This window comes from Canis aureus, chromosome 4 (assembly GCF_053574225.1).
Source record: "Canis aureus isolate CA01 chromosome 4, VMU_Caureus_v.1.0, whole genome shotgun sequence".
NCBI classification, from domain to species: Eukaryota; Metazoa; Chordata; class Mammalia; order Carnivora; family Canidae; genus Canis; species Canis aureus.
Window position 1 is genome coordinate 69,899,009 of NC_135614.1, and position 20,192 is coordinate 69,919,200.

Below are 20,192 nucleotides of genomic sequence, written 5' to 3' on the forward strand. Positions count from 1 at the left end.
TTTTTCTTTTCTTTCTTCAGTTTTTTTTTAAATTTACTTTTTAAAGTAATCTGTACACCCAATGTGAGGCTCAAACTCACAATCCCGAAATCAAGAGTCACATCCTCTACTACCTGAGCCAACCAGGCACCCCTGAAAGCACTTTTCAGTGAAATCTTTTAAAAAGTATTTTCTGACCCTCAAGATCTGTTTTTATTAAACAATTATAGAGCATTTTAATGTCATATTCTTATTAGAATTTTAATTCTATTTGGAGACTACGACTCTTTAGGAGATTAGAAAAAGAGGGCATGAAAGAGAGTAATACTTTTTTTAAGTGTTGGTTAATGAGATCCAGGGAGAAAGATGAAAGAAGTGGGTTTCCTTTTGTGTTTGCAAGGAGGATAGGGGAGAAAAGGAAGAACAGACTTAATTGGGTAGTCTTTTTTCTTACTCAAGATCCTGTTTTCATGGGTTAGGAAAATTTGGGTCTTAAGAAACTCTTAGCCAATCTCATAGCAGAGGTGTATTTTCAAATTGAATTGAGGGGAAAGGTCTTTTGAGGTTAGTAAGAAGCATCAATAGGGAGCTGAGACAGCAGCTTTTGCCCTAGGCTATTTCAAAAGTCAGGAGCAGAGCTAAGAATAGATGTTTGTAATGGCCTGTCCAGTTTTCAGACCACAGACACATGTTCCCTGATTCCCCCTCCTGCTTAAAAGATCATTTTAGAATATGCAGTGGTTGGATATCTCAAAAGAGAGTGAGTCACTTGCCTACTCAACCTCAATTTTTCTTTTATGCCCTGGGTTGGTTATGGGACTGAAAGCAAAGCCGAGGCAAGGACCAAGAGCAAGACTTCTGTATCAAGAGAGTGAATTGAGAATTGAGCACATGCTGACTCCTCTCTCATCTGCTTCAAGCTCATAAAAAATATTGGGTACTTATAAAAATTAAGAAAAAGCATAAATTTTAAATGTTAGAAAAAGGAAATCTCTGGAGACTCTAAGCAGAAATACTTAAAAATGGGGTGTTTGGGTGGCTCAGTCTGTTAAGCACTTGCCTTTGACTCAGGTCATGATCCCAGGGTCCTGGGATCAGAGCCCTGAAGATCAGGGAGCCTGCTTCTCCCTCTCCCTCTGATGTTCCCTCTGCCGTGCTCTCTTGCTCTCTGTCAGAAAAATAAATAAAATCTTTAAAAAAAGAAGAAGAAGAAGAAAAAAAAAGAAGAAATGCTTTAAAAAAGAAAAAGACAAGCATCTATGGGGATAAGTAGACACGGAAGCTTAGGAATGTAAAATGCTTTTCTTTATTTAGTTCAGTTTCCCTAAGAGGACCTGAATGGCGGGCACTACACCATCAACACTGGGGACTTCATGAAGCTATAATGGGTTTATACAGAGGACAGCCTCCCTGCGTACAGAGAAGTTCAATGCAATGAAAAGCACACAATAAATTTAACAAGTTTAGAAATCTATATTTCCCAAATGGGGAGCATTAAAAAACCTGAAAAAAACTTAAGTAAATGATTTCTATGTCCCTTAAAAGATAAATAATGGAAGAGGGACATAAAAAGGTATCAGTAATAATAAAACAAGAACGAGTAACTATGAAACAAGCAGATGTATTGAAATTAACATTATGATTCCTAGAACTTTGTAAAATTGTTATAGGAATAAAAGGAAAACAGATACAGTGAACAGAAGACTGGAAACAGCTGAAGAGAGAAGGATAAAGTAGGAGAACACTGCACAAAGATACAGAAATGGAAAGTAGAAGGTAGTGAGGAGACATAGAAAATTTAGAAAGTCCAATGTACATCTGCCACAAATTGAGAAAGGAGAAAATAAAAAGAGCAGTGTAGAAATAATATTTCAAGAGATAATAGTTGAGAATTCCCCAGAACAAACATGAAAGTATTTGGATTAGAAATACCTTCTGAGTACTGAGCAAGATAAACAATGACCAGGGGAAAATAAAGGAGTGATTTTTGAAAGTGGACCCTGAAGACAAAATTTTTACTCATATTTATTATACCTCATCTCCTCTCTTTTTACTATATGCATTATACTGTTCACAGTATACAAAGCAATGGTATACACAAATATTATTATTTTTCTTTTTTGTTGATTGTGGTACAGAGTCAGTAAAGTTTGGAACTCACTGATATTTGTATCTCTTTAAGTATAATCTTAGAATTTTTAAAATAAATAGGTAATTAAGTTCAACCAAAACTGTGGGAACTTGATAAATGGGTCCTTGCATCTCCTGAAACTAGACCACAAAGTTCTTCATATTAAAGCTGACAGATAAGTCAAAACAGTGTAGACTGAGGGATCCTGTCAGACTAGAAAGATAGAATAGTGATCATTTTGCAGTCAGTACTGAGCATGATGTTGGACTGGTCTGTAAGGGGCAATTGGATGGCTTAATTATGGAACCCCAGGTGATTGGCAAGAACCTGACCAAAAATGTCTAGAGCAATGCTTATAGCATAATTACTAATAAAACATTTACATTAAAAAGTGTTGTCACTGATTTTGTTGAGCTCCAAAGGATTCCGGAAGCCTAATCCTCCTGGAGAGGGTAAGTATTTAAAGAGGAAAGGTAGTCCTGAAAGCAAATGCTGTGACTGGTAGAATCAAGGAAGCTCAAGGAAAACCAAGCCAGTGATCAATGCCAATGCCCAATACAGAGAGGAATGGAAATAATAGTGCAGCAGCAGGCAGAGACACCTGCCATGATCAAGAATGCAAACCTTATGTTATGGTCACTTAATTCTGGGGAAAATTTAACTCATGGAACATTTGCATCCAGATAGCAAGATCTGGGAAAATCCCTAAAAAGTTGCAAATAGGGATTGGAGGTAGAAAGCAAACATTCAGACAAAGACCAGAGATGTGAATCTCTTATCAGTAGAAGCAAGTACACATGACAAATTCTTCTTGAGGTAGGATTTGTGTTTAGGTGAAACCACAGTTGTTTTATACAATTGGCTGTAAAACACACAATTTATAAATGTTTCTCAAAGTCAAATTTGCTCAGAGTTCTACATGTGCTGTTTCCAGTTTCTTACTTTCCATTCATTTTCTCACTCAAACGAATCTGGTTGCTGCCCTCACTATCCTACTAAAAATGCTTTTTATAATTCATGGGTAACTTTTGGTTGGCAAAGCAAATGTACACTTCTTAATCATCTCAGCATCATTTCACAAAGGTGACCATATTCTCTTCTTTTTTTTTTAAAGCTTTTATTTATTTATTCATGAGAGACATAGAGAGAGAGGCAGAGAAACAGGCAGAGGGAGAAGCAGGCTCCATGGAGGGAGCCCGATGTAGGACTCGATCCCGGGACTCCAGGATGACGCCCTGGGCCGAAGGCAGATGCTCAACTGCTGAGCCACCCAGGCATCCCCCATACTCTCTTTCTTTTAAGAAGACCCTTATTCCATAGGCTTCTGCTATAGGCACTCTCATGGATTTTCCTCATGCCTACGAAGCCACTCCTCCTCAGCCATCCTCTCCTATCAGATTTCTAAATATCAGATTTCGGCTTTATCCTGGACCTTCTCACCGCTCACTCTAGATGAGATCACTGAACACCACCTATATACAAATAACTCCTGAATTTCTCTGTCCAGTCAAGATCTATCATCTGTATTCCAGGACTATCCAATCCCCACATGCCGTCTCCATTGGATTGTCTCACAGGTATTGCAAATATGTTCGAAACTGCGCTTCTCAAACCCCATTTCCCCTGCAATGTCAGAATCTGACCTTTGGGTAACTTGCTAGCTCTGTTCCCCTGGTAACCTGATCAGAGCAAAATGTCAACCATATTTTTAGGCAGAATTGCTTATGAGAAAATGACCTTGAATTTCTAAACTGAATCTTGGCTAAGAGCAATGCCATATACTCAGTGTGGTCATCAGGGCTTCAGGCTTTCCTGAATATGGCACCTCTTATAACTGGATGTGTCCCTTGCAGAAATATGACAGTGACTTGCCTGGGCTGCTAAATGGCTTGCTAAAGAATGAGCCTGAAATCACATGTGACCCTGAGGCTCTCAAAGGCTGCTCGATGCAGTGTTAATATTGTTAGTTTCTCAGGGCTGTGGGTAAAACAAAGTTATCGATTGTGAGGCATGTACTTCTTCAGTGGATTTGATACCTAAATTAAAATAGACTCTGTTAATGTAAAACAGAAATATGGACCCAATTTATCACAGTTCAATTTCTGAAGCATTGTCCCTGAGATGGGAGGGTGACATGTTGGTGTGGAGCCCACTTGTGTTCTGACCATGACAATGAATTTGTCTGCTGCTGCTGATTTGGAAGTAGAACAAGCCACTTCATCCTCTCTCTTCTGAGTGTTCTGAGCAACACTGTGGCTGATGTCACCACCCCTTCCTCTCTTGACAGTCTTTTCACTTAATCATTTGAAAGATGATCAGACACCTGTGAAATACTGTAGAAATAAAGCTAAAGTAGAAATATCAGTGTAGGTGATCTCTGGGTGGCTCAGTGGTTTAGTGCCTGCCTTTGGCCTGGGGCATGATCCTGGAGTCCTGGGATCGAGTCCCACATTGGGCTCCCTGCATGGAGCCTGTTTCTCCCTCTGCCTGTGTCTCTGCCTCTCTCTCTCTCTCTCTCTCTCTCTCTTTCTCTCTGTCTCTCATGAATAAATTAAAAAAATATTAAAAAAAAGAAAAATATCAGTGTAGGTTAACAAGTAAGGCAGTGATGAAAAATGTTTTTTGTAATCCAGTGTCTTAGAAAGAAACAGAAGAAAGAAAGAAAGAAAGAGAAAGAGAAAAGAGAGAAAGAAAAAAGAGAAAGAAGAAAGAGAGAAACCACCACAATTTTGCAGCACACTGTATAGAGGAGAGAAAACTAAATTCTCAAGTGTGTGTGTGTGTGTGTGTGTGTGTGTGTGTAAAACCAATCTCAGTGACTTAGAAGAGAGTCATTATTTCAAGATAACCATATTATTCCTCCTCCTCTCCTCTTTTACAGATTTTAAGGGTAGGAGGAACAATTTCCTGATCCTTTGTAGGATACCAAAAAAAAAAAAAAAAGGGGGAAATTATTTCAGTCATGCATTATACTTGCTAGCTTCTTAGCATTACACTTCCTATAGGCTTCCCTAGCTTAGAATCCTCTGGCCTTCATTCGTAATTCATAACACACTAAGGTACCCCTTTTGGTTTTATCTGTTGAGTCAATTTATTGATTATATAGAAAAGTCTGCTCCAGTTTCTAAAAGAAATGTTTTGCTTTAGTTATTTGTAAATAAACCAATATAATGCCAAACTGTATTATATAATTTGATTATCTAATTCAATTTTTAGATGTAGTCTGGATAACTATTGGTCCTTTCAGAAAATAACAAACCAATTGTTAGAGGGCAAAAATGTGACGCCACTGAGAATGTATTTGCTGATAAAATATTAAAAGATTAACCTGTTACTGAATTTAGAAGCCAGACTTAATATAATCCCTTTGATCAAAGACAAAATAGGCAACAACAATAATTGCGCCAAGAATAAAAACTTGGCAATTCCGAAACACTGAAAGAATAGTTTCAATAACTTTATACATTCCTAATAAGAGTTTTAAATAACTTGCGGAATGCAGACTGTAAGCCACTTGTTAATGATAATACATGAAATCAAATTATCAAAGATTTCAAATGAAATTTCATTTTATAAATACATTTTTAAAAACCTGTCATAAATAAAGCAAGGAATCTTTCAATTCTTCCAGGGTAAAGAGGACTCACTAGGTAAAACTATTTGTTTGAAAACACATTTAATTTCTCAGTTACACATAGTTCAGTGGCACTAAAATAGAAGCATATGTAAAGCACCTCATTTCTTTCAGTGCACCAGGCACTCTATTCTAATCGTTGATGAGCTCCAGTAAACCCTAGAGTTTCCAAGCTGGGATTTGGTACTTTGTGTTCAAACGTTTCTTCAATTTAAGAAAAAAAAAAAAAGTGATTCTGATGATGCCCATGCCTTAGTCCATTAGGGCTGCTATACCAAAATTACAGACAAGGCAGTTTGTGAAGCACACAGAAATTTATCTCTCACAGTTCTGTAGGCTGAGAAATCCAAGATTAAGGTGTCTGGTGAGAGCCTGCTTCCTGGTTTATAGATTGTTATTATTATTATTTTTTTTTTAGTATCCTCGCATGCAGAATGGGAAGGGAGCTTTGGGGCCTCATTTATAAGGTCACTGATCCCAATCGCATGACCTAACACCTCCCAAAGCCCCACCTCCAAAGGCCATCACATTGGAGATTAGCTTTCAACAAACAAATTTTGGGAGTACATGTTCAGTTTATAGCAGCACATATTCTAACAGAAGATGAGCACCTCTATTTAGCCACATTCTGAAATATTTAAGTACAGTTCAGCGGGAGCAAAGGTGAAGTGTATTAAAATTCAGCCAACATTACTGAGAACTAGCAGTGGGATCCCCACTGTGGTAGCCACTGGTGTGCTGAAATAAAAATTCCTTGTCTCTGAAAGGCTTATGATGTAGATGGGGAAAGAAAGCACCTGTAAAAGCACCTTTTAGAGGAGACTGGGAATTATTATGTTATATTTTATATACACATACCTTTCTTGGAAAATATAGCTGAGTTAACTCCTTTAAATTGGAGTTCCTTTTCTCTCTGCACTGTATAATTAAGCCTTTGTTGCATATGAACTTGACCTGGGATTGTTTCTGGAAACTGTACTTTGACCTTCATCATTAGTTCCTTGGTAAGATTTGTATTTATGTATCTAATCATTTCTCCCTCCCTTCTTCTCCATGACATCTTAGCTCATGCAGAATAGATGCCCCGTCAGTTACCTGTCACTCACCTGATTCTATGTTTAATGGAGGTAAGCCTTAAGTTGGTAAGGAGAAGTCAGAATCTGACAGGTAGTTGAGAGTGCGATATTGGCAGAGAACATAATGGAAAACTGAGAAATTGTAGGGAAGTGTCTTAAGGAATGGAGTGGGATGTGTTAGGAAGCAATAAGAGGTAAATGCCATTGACTGCCATTGGCAGTCTTGAAACCAGGGCTATGAAGTCTTGTTATTGACTTTATAAACATGATATTTTAGGAATATTAACTGGACGTTGATGTGTTAAAGGGACTTAAGTAGTGTGATGCTAGTTGGACATGTCCCATTCATTCATATGAATATACCATTCTTTCAAAATTACTGAGATTAAACTGGATTTGTAGTATGTATTCATTGTGTGGTGTTTTTTGTTTTTTTTTTTTTTTTGTCTTGGGTTGTGTTGACCAATTTCTCCCCTCCATTTATAGTAATGGAATCTAATTGAAGGACTTTTAAGCAAGAAACTCTGCCACACTGATGTGGGTGATTTGTTATAACATTTTTGAATTTTTTTTTCCCTTTTATCTAGTCTGAATGCCATTTACATTTGGAAGAATCAAGACATGAAATCCTCCTAACCTCTTCAAACATGAAAGTGGCTGTGAATGTATTTTTGTTATTTGTCTTCTTAAGCTGTATTTTTCTCTACAGCCTTGAGCCTAAGTGAGGAGACTTAGAAAAAGAAGAGAATGTTTAATCAATAACTTTACTGTTCTTTTATTTAGTCATTTGAAGAGTACTTGGCATTTAAGGGAAATATTTTTCTTTGAAAAAAATAGGTAAGAAAAAAAAAACCTCAAGCAATGCTCTGTGGAAATGTCTAAACAAAAGATGCTTTTATAGGGAAATAAATTGTAGAAACAGACACTGAAAAAATAGAAATATGTCTTTTTTAATTTGAAAATATATGCTAACATGTAGCATGGGTTGCATATGTGTGCATAACATCACTGTGTTTCTTCATAAATTATTTTACATTCTGATAAGGAAGTTGCCCTGTGAAATGTGTATGTAGCTCCTGAAATAAATGCAATTTATGTAGGTGTCTTTGAATGTCTTCCCTCTGGACCCTTGTTTTTCACTTCAGCCCATTTTTCCTGCTTTAGTTTTCTCTGGCCTCACAGCCTAAAGAACAGCATTTGGATTTCCAGGGGAACTCAGCATTACTGTGAAAGGACCTGAACCTCTACCCTGGCCACTTGCTTTTAAATCCTACTGCTTTGCCCACTATCAGACCCCAGTAATTAGCACACTTCTGGCACAAGATTGGCATTAAGTTAACACTTATCGGATGAAACTTATTAAAGTTCCTATTATTTACCCCAATTTGCCTCATCACTGATAAACGTCTGCTCCTTTTTTTTTTTTTTTAAGATTTTATTTATTTATTTGAGAGTGAGAGATGGCAAGAGAGAGAGCCCAGGCAGAGTGGGGAGAGGGAGAAGCAGGCTCCCCATTGAGCAGGGGGCCCAACGTGGGGCTCGATCCCAGGACCTTGGGATTGTGACCTGAGCCGAACGCAGATGCTTAACTGACTGAGCTACCCAGGTGCCCTGATAAGCTTCTGCTCTTCAAGGTAAATGACTCTAATTCCTTATTCATTCTGGTCACATTTCTTCTTCCCTCTTACTAGGCAGAATTACTTTTTCATTACTTTTGGTTTTATTTTCAACTTTATGGTTTCAGTGTCTAACCTTTTATTTCCACTGGGGATTCTCAGGCTGTTCACTATGTCCTTTATTCCTTCTATATTCAGTTCTTTAAATATGGAATCCCTAAAGCTTCATCCGGTTGGATTGCATCTAAATCTGTTTTCTAAAATACTGCACTGACCATCCTCTACCCTTTCATCTATGGTCTAATTAACTTTTTAAGAATTGAAGTATAATTGGCATATGATCTATTAGTTTCAAGTGTATATAATTGGCATAAGATATATTAGTTTCAAGTGTACAACATAATGATCCGATATTTGTATTTATTTGGCCTAGCTAACTTTTACCACCATGGATTTTATCTAGAATGGGGAGAGAGAGAAGGAAAAGCAACTGATACCTGATGGTTCAACATTGTTCCAGTGACAACACACATTTGTTCTCTCTCTTTGAAAGTTGTCCTGTTTCGTTGTGCATAACGATGGTTCATTCTTCCCTAAAGTTGCTGCCTCTGTTGGTTCTGTCCACTCATATATACACAATTTTTGTTTGTAACCACCCACAAACAGCATTCTATTTCTGTGATTTATGAACTGTTTTTCTTTCTTGGAACTATAGAACATCACTTTTTTGGAAGAATGAGCTAAAAACAATGGTCTATGAAGATAGGTCAGACCAAGTCTTTTTGAGTTCCTCGAAGAAACATATGACAGAGTCCCAGAAATATGATACTGGTCTCAAGAATACCAGGGACTAGCTGAATGATGCTGAGTGATTCCCTCTGGGGAAAAGTGATTGAGACATAAATCTCCTACATGAGAATATGTTCATATGAACTTATTCTCATGTTAAGGATTGGAGTCTGGTTGTCACACAACCTTGTGCAGAGAAAGCATCTATGTTCCATTAAGGAAATTTGGGCCTACTATATTAGTGCCTACTACATGCCTGGAGCTATACTAGCCTCTTTATAAAGCATAAGTAATTCATCTATCTCTCAAGACAATCCTGTAAGATATTTATTAGCTCCATTTTACAGAGGAGGCAAAGGTATTATTAAGAAAGTTAAAAACATTTTTCCCAAGATAAATAGTCCTAATGAATCACTGGACTAGGATTTGTACCTACATTTGTCTATAGTTATGCTGTACGACAGAAGCAAAACAAAGCAGACAAACTCCAGGTGAGTGGCTAAATGAGAGAATGTACCTGTGAAAGAATACAGACCTCTAGGAAACCAGTTCCCATGTGACAGGAAAAAGGAGATAGAAAATAGTGGGCTTGATAGCAAAAAACACTCAGGCAAGAGTCTGTGATGCTTGTATCAGTTCTTTGGCAGAAGAATATTGAGAGACTCTCTGGCAGGTGGGAGCCTCAAAAATGTGTTGCTTTAACTATAAATACTTTTAAATTTCTGATATTTGCTGGGAGTGCCAATATCCCTCAAGAGAATCACTAACCATTGTTTAAATAAATATGTCTCTACCCACACTGATCTTGAAGCAAGACTACACAGAGATGCCTGTGAGGAGGGCAGCTCACCGTATTGTGTGTCTCGTCTTGAGATTTTTCATTTGGAGGCCATATTTAACACTATCTTTGTTGTTTTGTTAATTTTTTCTCTGTTATCTGTGGCATTGTCTCCTTATCAAGAGTTACACAGGGCTTGTGGACTGAATTTCACCTGCTCTGGGAGATCATGAACTACTCATTTTAGGTGCTGCCCTGGATGAAAGCCTTATAAACCTCAATTTACAAAGTTTAGACTTCTCAAACATGCCTGATAAGTCTGGTGAAAATCTTACCAGCTTCTTTTCATGTATGAAGATTTTTCTTAAATAATATCCCCTTTCTTTGCCTTTAATATTTAGTAAGGCTCCAGACTTGTGAAAGTCTTGTGGCATAGTATGAAAGAGAACCAAAGGAAGTCTTGTCCAAACTCTGACAAGCAATTTAACAGGAGACAATGCCAGCAGAATTGGGAAGAAGAGAATACTGTGGGAAGGGCAAAGTTGGGAACCCAAATCAGAGCAGCTCAGTCTGCTTTTCCCATCAAACTCCTTCAGGCTCCAGTACCTTGGGCATTGGTTTTACTTCAATAAAGAATGTGATACCAATGAGAGGAAAGAAAAAACTAGGCTGACGGTACAGCCCCCGAAACATCAGTGTTTCTCAACATAGCCACAAAATTCTCCTCATCTGAGAGTTGGGTAAATATTCCACTTTGTGTGTCAGGCAGGTCTTGGGAAGCCTCTACACCAACAAGAAAATGATATTTTATCTTACTGTTCAGTGAATCAGTTGATTATATTGTTTAAAGAAAATTGCTAGCTGAAAGCTCTAGAATAAAGTAATAAATGTGAAAAAAAGGAAAAAAAAAAAAAAAAAACAAGGAGAGCCAATTCGTAGGGTACAGCCTCTCTTCAGTGTCTTCATTCAGTGAGTTCATCTGGTCCTTTGCTGATAACAAGGATTAGAAGCTGATGCCCAGTGGAAAATAAAAGGAGCCCAGCTTTACCGGACAAAATAATCACTCTAGTCCTTTTCTGAGGGGCTTCTCCAATGTTCTTGACAAAGCAGTGCTTCTTCATCTCTGCATTAAGTGTTCAAGGTACATCACCTTTATTATTACAGTGGTCTATACCCAGCTTTTCTGTTAGACTTTGACCTTGTTGACACCAGGGACAGTTTGTGCTCATTTTTGTAATGATAGGCACATAAAAATGTCTATCAAATTGAATTGTAAATATAATCCTACCATTTTCCTCCTCAAGGAGAGATCATTCATATAATATCCCAATGATCATCAGACGGTGAATATTCTATACATTTCTTCTGGCATGAAATTTCGCTGGCTTACAAGATATTCTGTATGTGTATCTCAGGACCCCAAAAATAATAAAACAGATTTAGATGTGCACTTCTTTTTCATTGAGATCTTAGGATACCTTGAAGTATCTGGAACCTTTGAGCCTTCAGTATCTTAGGAAGAGTTTGCCCTAGAGTAAAACTCTTTTTTCATCATGTATCAGAAGAATATTATTTTCCCAGATTCCACTTATTTCATCTGAAGCTTACACCTGAAGAACATTCTCTTGACTCAGAGACTTTCACTAGAAACAAGGACACAGAATTATATTCCAGGGTCATACTACTTTGGTATAGAGACAGCAGGAGGCTCCACTTCCAGTTTTGCTAAACTGCCTCCTATTCTTCCTCCATGTTTCTGCTTCTGCCCTCCCCAGGATAGGTGGGTCTGTGCTGCAAACTCTCTCCTTCTGTACCCCCTTTCTATTTGCCTCTCTTCTCTCTATCCATCTGAGGAAACCTTTGAACAGAGAGGAGGGAACGAGTTGATGCCACCCGTCTTTCTCTGCATTCCTCACAGAGAAGGATGTGTATCCATGCATCAGAGGCAGCCCAAGGATTCAGGAGACTTGCATTTAGAAAATGTGCCACTGATAAGGAACTTCTATAGAAACTCTCATCTCCCCTTAATGAGTAAAGCATTCCTGGGAGATGAGAATTAAATGGGATGACAGTAAATTTGCCTCTTTGCCAATGGGGAGACCTGAAGTCAGATGTGTCTTTGCAAGAAAATTTCAACCTGTTTCTATCAGTGCTGTCAACTAGTAAAGTCTGAGTAAACTGACAGCAGCTCTCTTGACAGCCACCTTTTCCAGGGGGTGCCCAGTGAACTTCATCTTTAAGCTATTGAGGAATAGAAGGTTAATTTTTAATTTTCTGCCAACTGAAACTTGCCAATTAAAATTTCATGTTCCTTTCCCTAAAAGACCGTTGAAAAATGGAGTATAGAAGCTTGTCTAGAGTTAGCATAACTACTATCTGGGTTGAAGCTTTTGTACCTAAGATGCTATAAATGTTAATTTCCTACCAATTGCAACTTGCAAGAAAATCCACAGCTTTCCTGTTTTCTTTGCATCAGTCTTTTATATGACATCTTCTCAGGCCTGTCCTTTATCCCTATATTCACCAAGCTCCTCAACATCTTGATCCTAGGAAAATCAAATTAAAACCAAGGGCAGCTTTGCAGATTAAAGAAGGGATGAAGTTCATTGTATAGAGTCACTTTTGGTTTGTTTGTTTTCAGGGTACCACTGCTCTATGTAGGCATATTTTTTTAAAGATTTTTATTTATTTATTCATGAGAGACACAGAGTGAGAGAGGGAGAGGCAGAGACACAGGCAGAGGAGGAAGCAGGCTCCATGCAGGGAGCCTGATGTGGGACTCGTCCAAGATCAGGCCCTGGGCTGAAGGCGGCACTAAACCACTGAGCCACCCGGGCTGCCCCTATGTAGGCATATTTACTACATTGTTGCTGTCTTGAATACTTCTCCAAAGAATGCCATGGACATCTCCTTTAGGATGAAAATTATAAAAGTGTTTGGTGTCAGTATCATTTCTCTGCTAATAGTTATACTTAGGCTTTAAGATACACGGTATAGCAGACACTATTGTTGTCTTGCATAGATATCCCCTGGCACTCCCCATTCCTGTGCCTGCCAATGGCTTCAAATTGCAAATTTTAATCAAGTTTGGAGCCTCGGTGTCCATCGAAAGATGAGTGGATAAAGAAGATGTGGTTTATGTATACAATGGAATATTACTCAGCCATTAGGAACGACAAATACCCACCATTTGCTTCAAGTGGATGGAACTGGAGGGTATTATGCTGAGTGAAGTAAGTCCATCGGAGAAGGACAAACAGTGTATGTTCTCATTCATTTGGGGAATATAAATAATAGTGAAAGGGAATATAAGGAAAGGGAGAAGAAATGTGTGGGAAATATCAGAAAGGGAGACAGAACATAAAGACTCCTAACTTTGGGAAACGAACTAGGGGTGGTGGAAGGGGAGGAGGGCGGGGGGTGGGGGTGAATGGGTGACGGGCACTGGGGGTTATTCTGTATGTTGGTAAATTGAACACCAATAAAAAATAAATAAAAAAAAAGTTTGATTAGTGGGGGTGGGATGCCAGCAGAGATTTAACCCAATGACAAAAGGAAGTTGGTAGATAAATATCCCAGTTTCTTCTACCACCACCACCCTTGCCCCAGGCGAGACAGCTCTGAGGCATGTTCTCATGGCCCTTGTCTCCACTGAATCCTGCTCATGACTGCACCTTGTATTGGCTTCTTTCCCTTTCCGGTCTCAATTCCCCACTCTCCTGGGGCTTCTGCAGTCGCCTCCCAAATAAACTACTTGAGTTAAAATCTTAAGCTCCGCATCTGCTTTCGGGCAATCTAAACTCAGCTACAAGCAAAGAAAATACATTTTATTCTTTGAAAATGAAAATGTACAGTGTCGTTGATAAAGGTAGAGAAATCTGTGTATAATTTAGAAAATTAGAAAGTTATCTTGAAAATAGACTGGGATCTATGCTCTAAGATTTCTGCTTTATAATCTCAGCAAAATCTTGTTTAGTCACTCGTTTAAAAATCTTTTCCTGAGCTTTGATATAAAAGATACTAATGCAAATTGCTATGAGGATATCAAGAAATATAATATCTTTTTGTGTTTATAAGAATAGTAGATTATACATAAGAAGAAGTTAGGGAAAACATGAAAAGTAACAAGATAATAGATAAAATAATATGCAGAATGTCAAGGAGTAAATGTTAAAATAGAACAGGAAAATGAAGACAATATATACCAGAAAAAGGATGTGTATATGGAAAGTGTCCTGGAAAATACTATGGAAGAGAATTCCTGACAGGCTAAAGGAAGTTTTACGGGTAAGAGAGGAAAAAGTGTGTGTGGCATTCTGGATCTGGTTGAAATGGAAGATTCTTTTAGAGAAGTGTTAAAGTTAAAAATATGTAGGTACATTGTCCCAATTAAGAAGAACCTGAATATGTCCAAGGAGTTTGGAAAGTGAATACAATTTTTCTTTTCTTTTTTTTTTAAATAAAGTGTTAACATTTATTCATTTTATCCTCTGTTCTTTACACACATACTGAACTTCTCTATTTAAGGCATATACTTGGTTTTGTTACCTGGTGAAAAGAAAACAGAAGAAAAGGATGACTCAGATGGTATAAGAAGTTAGGCAACTTAAGAGAGAATTGAGTTTGGTTTGCGACAAATTATGTATTTATTTAGTTATTCACTAACTTTTCCAGAAACATTTAGGGCAGTCCACACTTAACCCATGTACCAGCCCTGTGTGGTTTTTACAACATGAGAAGTCTTTACAAATTCATCTTGCTCTGATTCTATCCATTTTTTCAGTCACTTTTTGAAAACCTCATTGGCACCAATTCTTAAGGCATTTTTCAAAGGATTGCAGTATTGGTCAGTGGCCAGATTGGGATGTGGGATGCAAGAAGGCTCCAGCCAAAATAAATTTGCTTGAAGCTTGGCCCTTGACCTCTCCTCAAGGGCAGGTGGCATTTTCATCCTGCTGGGTTTGTTGAAGTCCACAGGGCTTCTGGCTTGGGTCAGCTCTGAGGCTCCAGGAGTGATGGGAGAAATGGTCTCCAGGTGCCAGTCAAGAGCTCCTTGTTAGATGCATTGATTTTTACAAAATCTCTGATATAGATTTGGTCTTGGAGATCTGGGGAAATAGCATCTGTAGAGTTGGTGTTTCAACACTTTCTGGCATGTTAAGAGCTACTATGAGGCCTTCAGTTACACTTGCACTGATGTCTGAGGTAGGTTTCTCTCTCGCCTCCTCCTCTCTCCCTCATAATTTTGGCATGTGAATGATTGGTGGTGTTTGTATTTTTACACTGCACGTCAACCAACAACAGCCAGAATGTTTCTGAATCCTTATTTAATTTATTCACAGCACTGTGTACAGCCAGATGATGATAGCAAGTTAAATGGGCTTTGCCTTAATGAAATAACTGCCTCCCAGGTTTGGAGGTTTTTGTGTTAGTTGTATGTGTCAGCATTACCTAAGTGGATACAAGCAGAAATTGTGGCTTTATGCTGACATATTATCAGGTCCATTTGCAGAGAAAGACAGATGTTATGGCTCCTACTGCTGCTCTGTTCTTTGAGCCATTTCAAGTTTTATCCTCCTTCATTCCTGGCAATTAAATGCAACATCCCTGGGGGCTCACCTCTGTGGCTCAGATGAAGAGGCTATTCAAGTTACATATTCCAGGGAATTGCATCTTAATTCCAATATGCTGTTACCAAGCAGAGTCTACTAAGTGTACTGGCTCTGTTTCTCTGTTTCTCTCTCCCCCATCCCCTTCTCCCTCTCCTTTCTTCTCTTTTAAACTATCAGCATTTACTATCCTGAAAATAACATGACAAAAAAACCAGTGCTTCCCAAAGAACAGGAAATTGACCAAAGGCTTGGCCTTAGCTTTTTATATATATTTTGACTTTGTCCTTTTTCTCTCAAATTCTTTTTTCTCCATTCACTTCAATTACTACTGAGTCTTTAAACCCAGCTAATGACTATGCCTTTCCAAGTCTGCCTTTCTGGTAACTTATTAATGCTTAGCATTGAGAAGAAAAGGGCAACAGCTCTATTAACACAACCAAATTGATTCATAATCAGACCTGAACCAGGAATGGGTAAGAGTTTTACAAGCACTAAAGGTTAATAGAACCATTCTTCAGCTCATTTTCCAAACCAATCTTCATGAGGTTTCCTGACCTCTACCCCTAGATATACAGCCATTGCATAAGAGCTTTTGGCAAGGGTAGCATGTAGGTGGAAGTTATTTATGAACATTAATAGCTTTTTCAACTATTGTACAATTATTAGAGCACCCCTACATGTAGCCCTCGCCAGGATCAGAATAAAGCAATTATATAGTTAATTTAGCATTTATCTGGAAGACTGGGTTCCAAATTAAAAAGCTTGTTCAGTTGAAACTAGCACTTATTCATTTCATGGGGATTTTTACACAGGCTCTATTGCCAGTATGAAATACCCATATGAAGCTCTTTTTTGGAGTTGACTAGTTGAGTCAGATCACAGTCCAATCAATCTCAGAATGAACAGCCAGCTGGATAGAAGCCATACTTTCCATTACTGGTTAATTGTCTCAGTATGAATGTGATTTGCTAATCCATCCTCCAAAGCCAAGAAGACTCTAAAATTGTATGTAGTAATTCACTGGTAAGAAGGAACCAAACATTGACATTCCACCTCAGCCACCCCACATACGTTATTTTCTGATTTTTCTGAAGAATAGTTTCACTTTCTCCCCTCCCCCCTCCACATAGTTTCTCTTGCATTTTCATTTTTGGGGATATTATTTCATTGCTCTTTTTCTCAAGAAAGATGCAGCCACAGTATCAGTAAGGAACTCAAAGAAGTCTTTGCCCTTTGAATTCAAGCCTTGCTTCCTAGTGAGAATCCGTGGTAATATTGCCATATTCCCATTGAAGGAGTTTTAAAGACTTTAATAATCCTCTAGCTGCTGAATGGCTCACTGTCGCGCATTTGAGGTGTGATATTAGTTTTCTTTTGACTCTGGATAAAATGTGGCATAATAAGAACACCCCAATCAGCATAATTCCTGTGTTTGGAGCCAGGATGATCTGATTTATGTGCCCTTCCTTAATAAGAGACCCTGAACACTGGATATAAATAAATTGGTACTTGAAAATAGTCTGTCACCAAGAATTATTCCCCGCAATGCAATAAACCAGCCTTGTTATGAATTCAGTTGGCAGGATCCTAGCGTCACAAATCAAAATTGACCTTACCCCTGTCAAGTGTGCTCAGCACATTAATATAAAGAAACAGGTTTCTCTTCAGGGCCATGGACTTAGATCCTCATCAATGGAGAGTTTTTTCTGGAGCTATGTCCAGGGAGAGCAGGTTACATATTTGCATGTTATTACTAGCTGTCTCTGTGACAAAAGGTTATTGGATAAGCTCTTTCTCTTCCTTTCACTTTAGGAATATAAACCATTTATTACTACCTTCTCTCTTGTTTTATTCTTTAAAATATACCACTCAAATAATACACAAAAGTATTCTACTAATTCCACTGCCAAAATTAATACCTGCACCAAAAGGAGAATCTTACATAGAGGTTACTATATGCTACCATAGTCAAAATGCCTACCAGGTGCCAATAAAATAACTGTGGCACAGATTTGCTCTGAGTAATTTGTTTGTGACTGTTTGCTTTGATGCACAGTTAATGGGCTTCAGGCCATGATACCTATTTAATATAGAATTAGCCATTTGATTATTCATTTTTATTAATATCATTATCTGCCATTATAAAACCACTGCTTAAAACGTGTCCTCTTTTATTAATTCATGTATTATTAACCTTCCAGCATAGTATTGTGGCTTAACTGGTATTATAGGACCCAAGTCATTTGTTTAGGTAATGAGGACAAAATAAGAAGAGTTGGGCTTCTATTCCAGCAGGAGGAATTTAGTTCAATTATAGGTAAACAGGCTGTTCTTGGCAGACAAAGTTGATATTGCTGCCCAGGTGGAAGATACTGGCTAATGCTATCTGAGAAGCACTGAATGAGTCCTTGTAACCCCAACCAAAAATGTGACTCTACCTATTTCTGCGGGTGTCTGAGGTGATATCGTTAGGATTTCTTTCCTTTGAATATAACTGCCATTCTCAGACAGAAGCGTTATAGGATCAGATTCCTAAGAAAGCCTGAGGAGTCTTGGGGACATATATGATGAAAGCCTAATCAAAGGGAGATAGCCCTGGGTCCACTAGGAGACTGAAGTAGCAGACAACCAAATGATTGTTATGAGACATGGCTGTCACCGCTGTTCACTTGGAATTAAGGCCACCAAATTACAGAGGGAAACTTAATACTGGCTGAGAGATGAGTGGTAAAACATGAGAAGGAAATATATACACAGATTGATTTACACTTCACTATTTTTCTTGTTTAAAAGAAGGCCTACAATAATTAGGAAAAAAAAAAAAGAGAGAGTAGATTCTAACCTCTTACCAACCAAATAACTCAGGAAAAGTACCAAGGCAGAAAAAGGTTAAAAAAACAAAAACAGATCCTCCTACTCACATGAAGGAGCATTCTGTCTCTGCTGACTTTGTTTTTGTGACTTGTGCAGGTTGGAGCAAAGGGAAGGATTAAAACAAGCCATGGTGAGCTGAGTCACACTGGAAGATAGAGAAGAAGGGACAAGAAAGACAACAGAGGTCTTTGAGGGGTTTACTGGAGGGCAGGGGATATAGGAGCAGCTAAGGAGCTAGGGAAAGAAGACAGTGAAGTTTTCTTCTGTGCAGTGAATGGAAGTCCTCTTTGGCTTTGTTTTGCCACTACGACACATTTTTTTTTTTTTAAGCTTGCTTAGTTTCATTATTTTTGGATGTCGGAAAAGTATTATTTCTCAATGGTACTGTGTGCTCAGGCAAAGCATAAAACACCCCAATGATACATTATGTACAGTTTACACATTCATATCTCATTTATTCCTATTAATCTTCACAATGTTAACTTTTATTTTTCTTCTATTTTACAGAAAAGTGTGGCTTAGAAACATGGAGATATGGGCAGGTTGACAGCAGCCTCAGGTACATTATGACATTAATGTGTGTCAGGATACATAATAGGCTTGGGATGCACCGACCTACCAAAATGTTTTAGAGAACTTTGTCAGCATTAGAAAGTGTCAGTGAACATGGAAGGCTGTAGAACATTATCAGCTAAGTCAGACAATGAGTCTACTGTGTGCATCCACTTCCCGGTGGGCTGATACCTGAGTTGTTTATTCATTATTACATAGGGACTTAGAAGGGAAATTCACTATTATTCTGGCAGATGAGAGGTTTACTCTTTTTAAAGGTATGAAATTATTAAAATTGCAATATGATTATCTAAATAAGACTCTGGTAGCCTTGCTGATCTGCATAATGTTCTTTAAAAATTTATTTTTTTAAATTTTTATTTATTTATGATAGTCACAGAGAGAGAGAGAGAGAGAGAGAGGCAGAGACACAGGCAGAGGGAGAAGCAGGCTCCATGCAGGGAGCCCCATGTGGGATTCAATCCCGGGTCTCCAGGATCGCGCCCTGGGCCAAAGGCAGGCGCCAAACCGCTGCGCCACCCAGGGATCCCCATAATGTTCTTTAATGGACATCAACAATAGAGTTGACTTGGGGCAAAATCTGAAGTTGTCTGTGACTCAAATCTATATTTTAATTTCACAAACATGGTATAAGTTTTCAAAAAGAATAATTTAAATCCAGATACTGAGAACTCCACAAAAATTAGGCCTCATATAGATTTAAACAAGATTTTAGAGGTGGTCAAAGCAAGCATCCGTGTCTTGTATGTGGAGACACTCCTGGTTTTTACATTTATATCATGGACTGCATATGTATTTCATTTTCTAGGCAGGGAGCTTGAAACATAAGGAAGTGAGATCATTTCTCATGTTCGTTTGGCAGAACTGAGATTATCCCTAAGGCCTATCCAGGACTTCTCCTACAGGTGATACATAGGACATGCAGAGAAACAAAAGAATTAAGAAACTACCTTAAAAGTATATGGTGAAGTCCAGATTATGTAAATGTACACCATGCATGGTGATGCCTTTGGGCAAATGAGGATGTCCTGGAAAAGTCTCTTGGACCCTCAGAGAAGGTCCCTGGGAGAATGTTTAGAGAAGTTATCTCAGATGAGGAATATCTCTTGGCCATTTAAAGAAAAACCAGC

At 38.3% G+C, this 20,192-nt stretch overlaps 1 protein-coding gene across 7 annotated transcripts in view; it reads left to right on the plus strand.

Annotated features, from left to right (window-relative positions):
- Positions 1 to 20,192, plus strand: part of PLCXD3 (phosphatidylinositol specific phospholipase C X domain containing 3) — a 184,400-nt gene that overhangs the window by 38,544 nt on the left and 125,664 nt on the right. The window contains exon 1 of one of the 7 annotated variants that reach the window (XR_013378591.1): positions 19,009 to 19,048. The exons of the other annotated variants lie outside the window; for them this stretch is intronic. The gene's annotated coding sequence lies outside the window, so the exon portion shown is untranslated. Of the gene's footprint in view, positions 1 to 19,008; positions 19,049 to 20,192 lie in introns of those variants that run through there. 7 annotated transcript variants of the gene reach the window in all.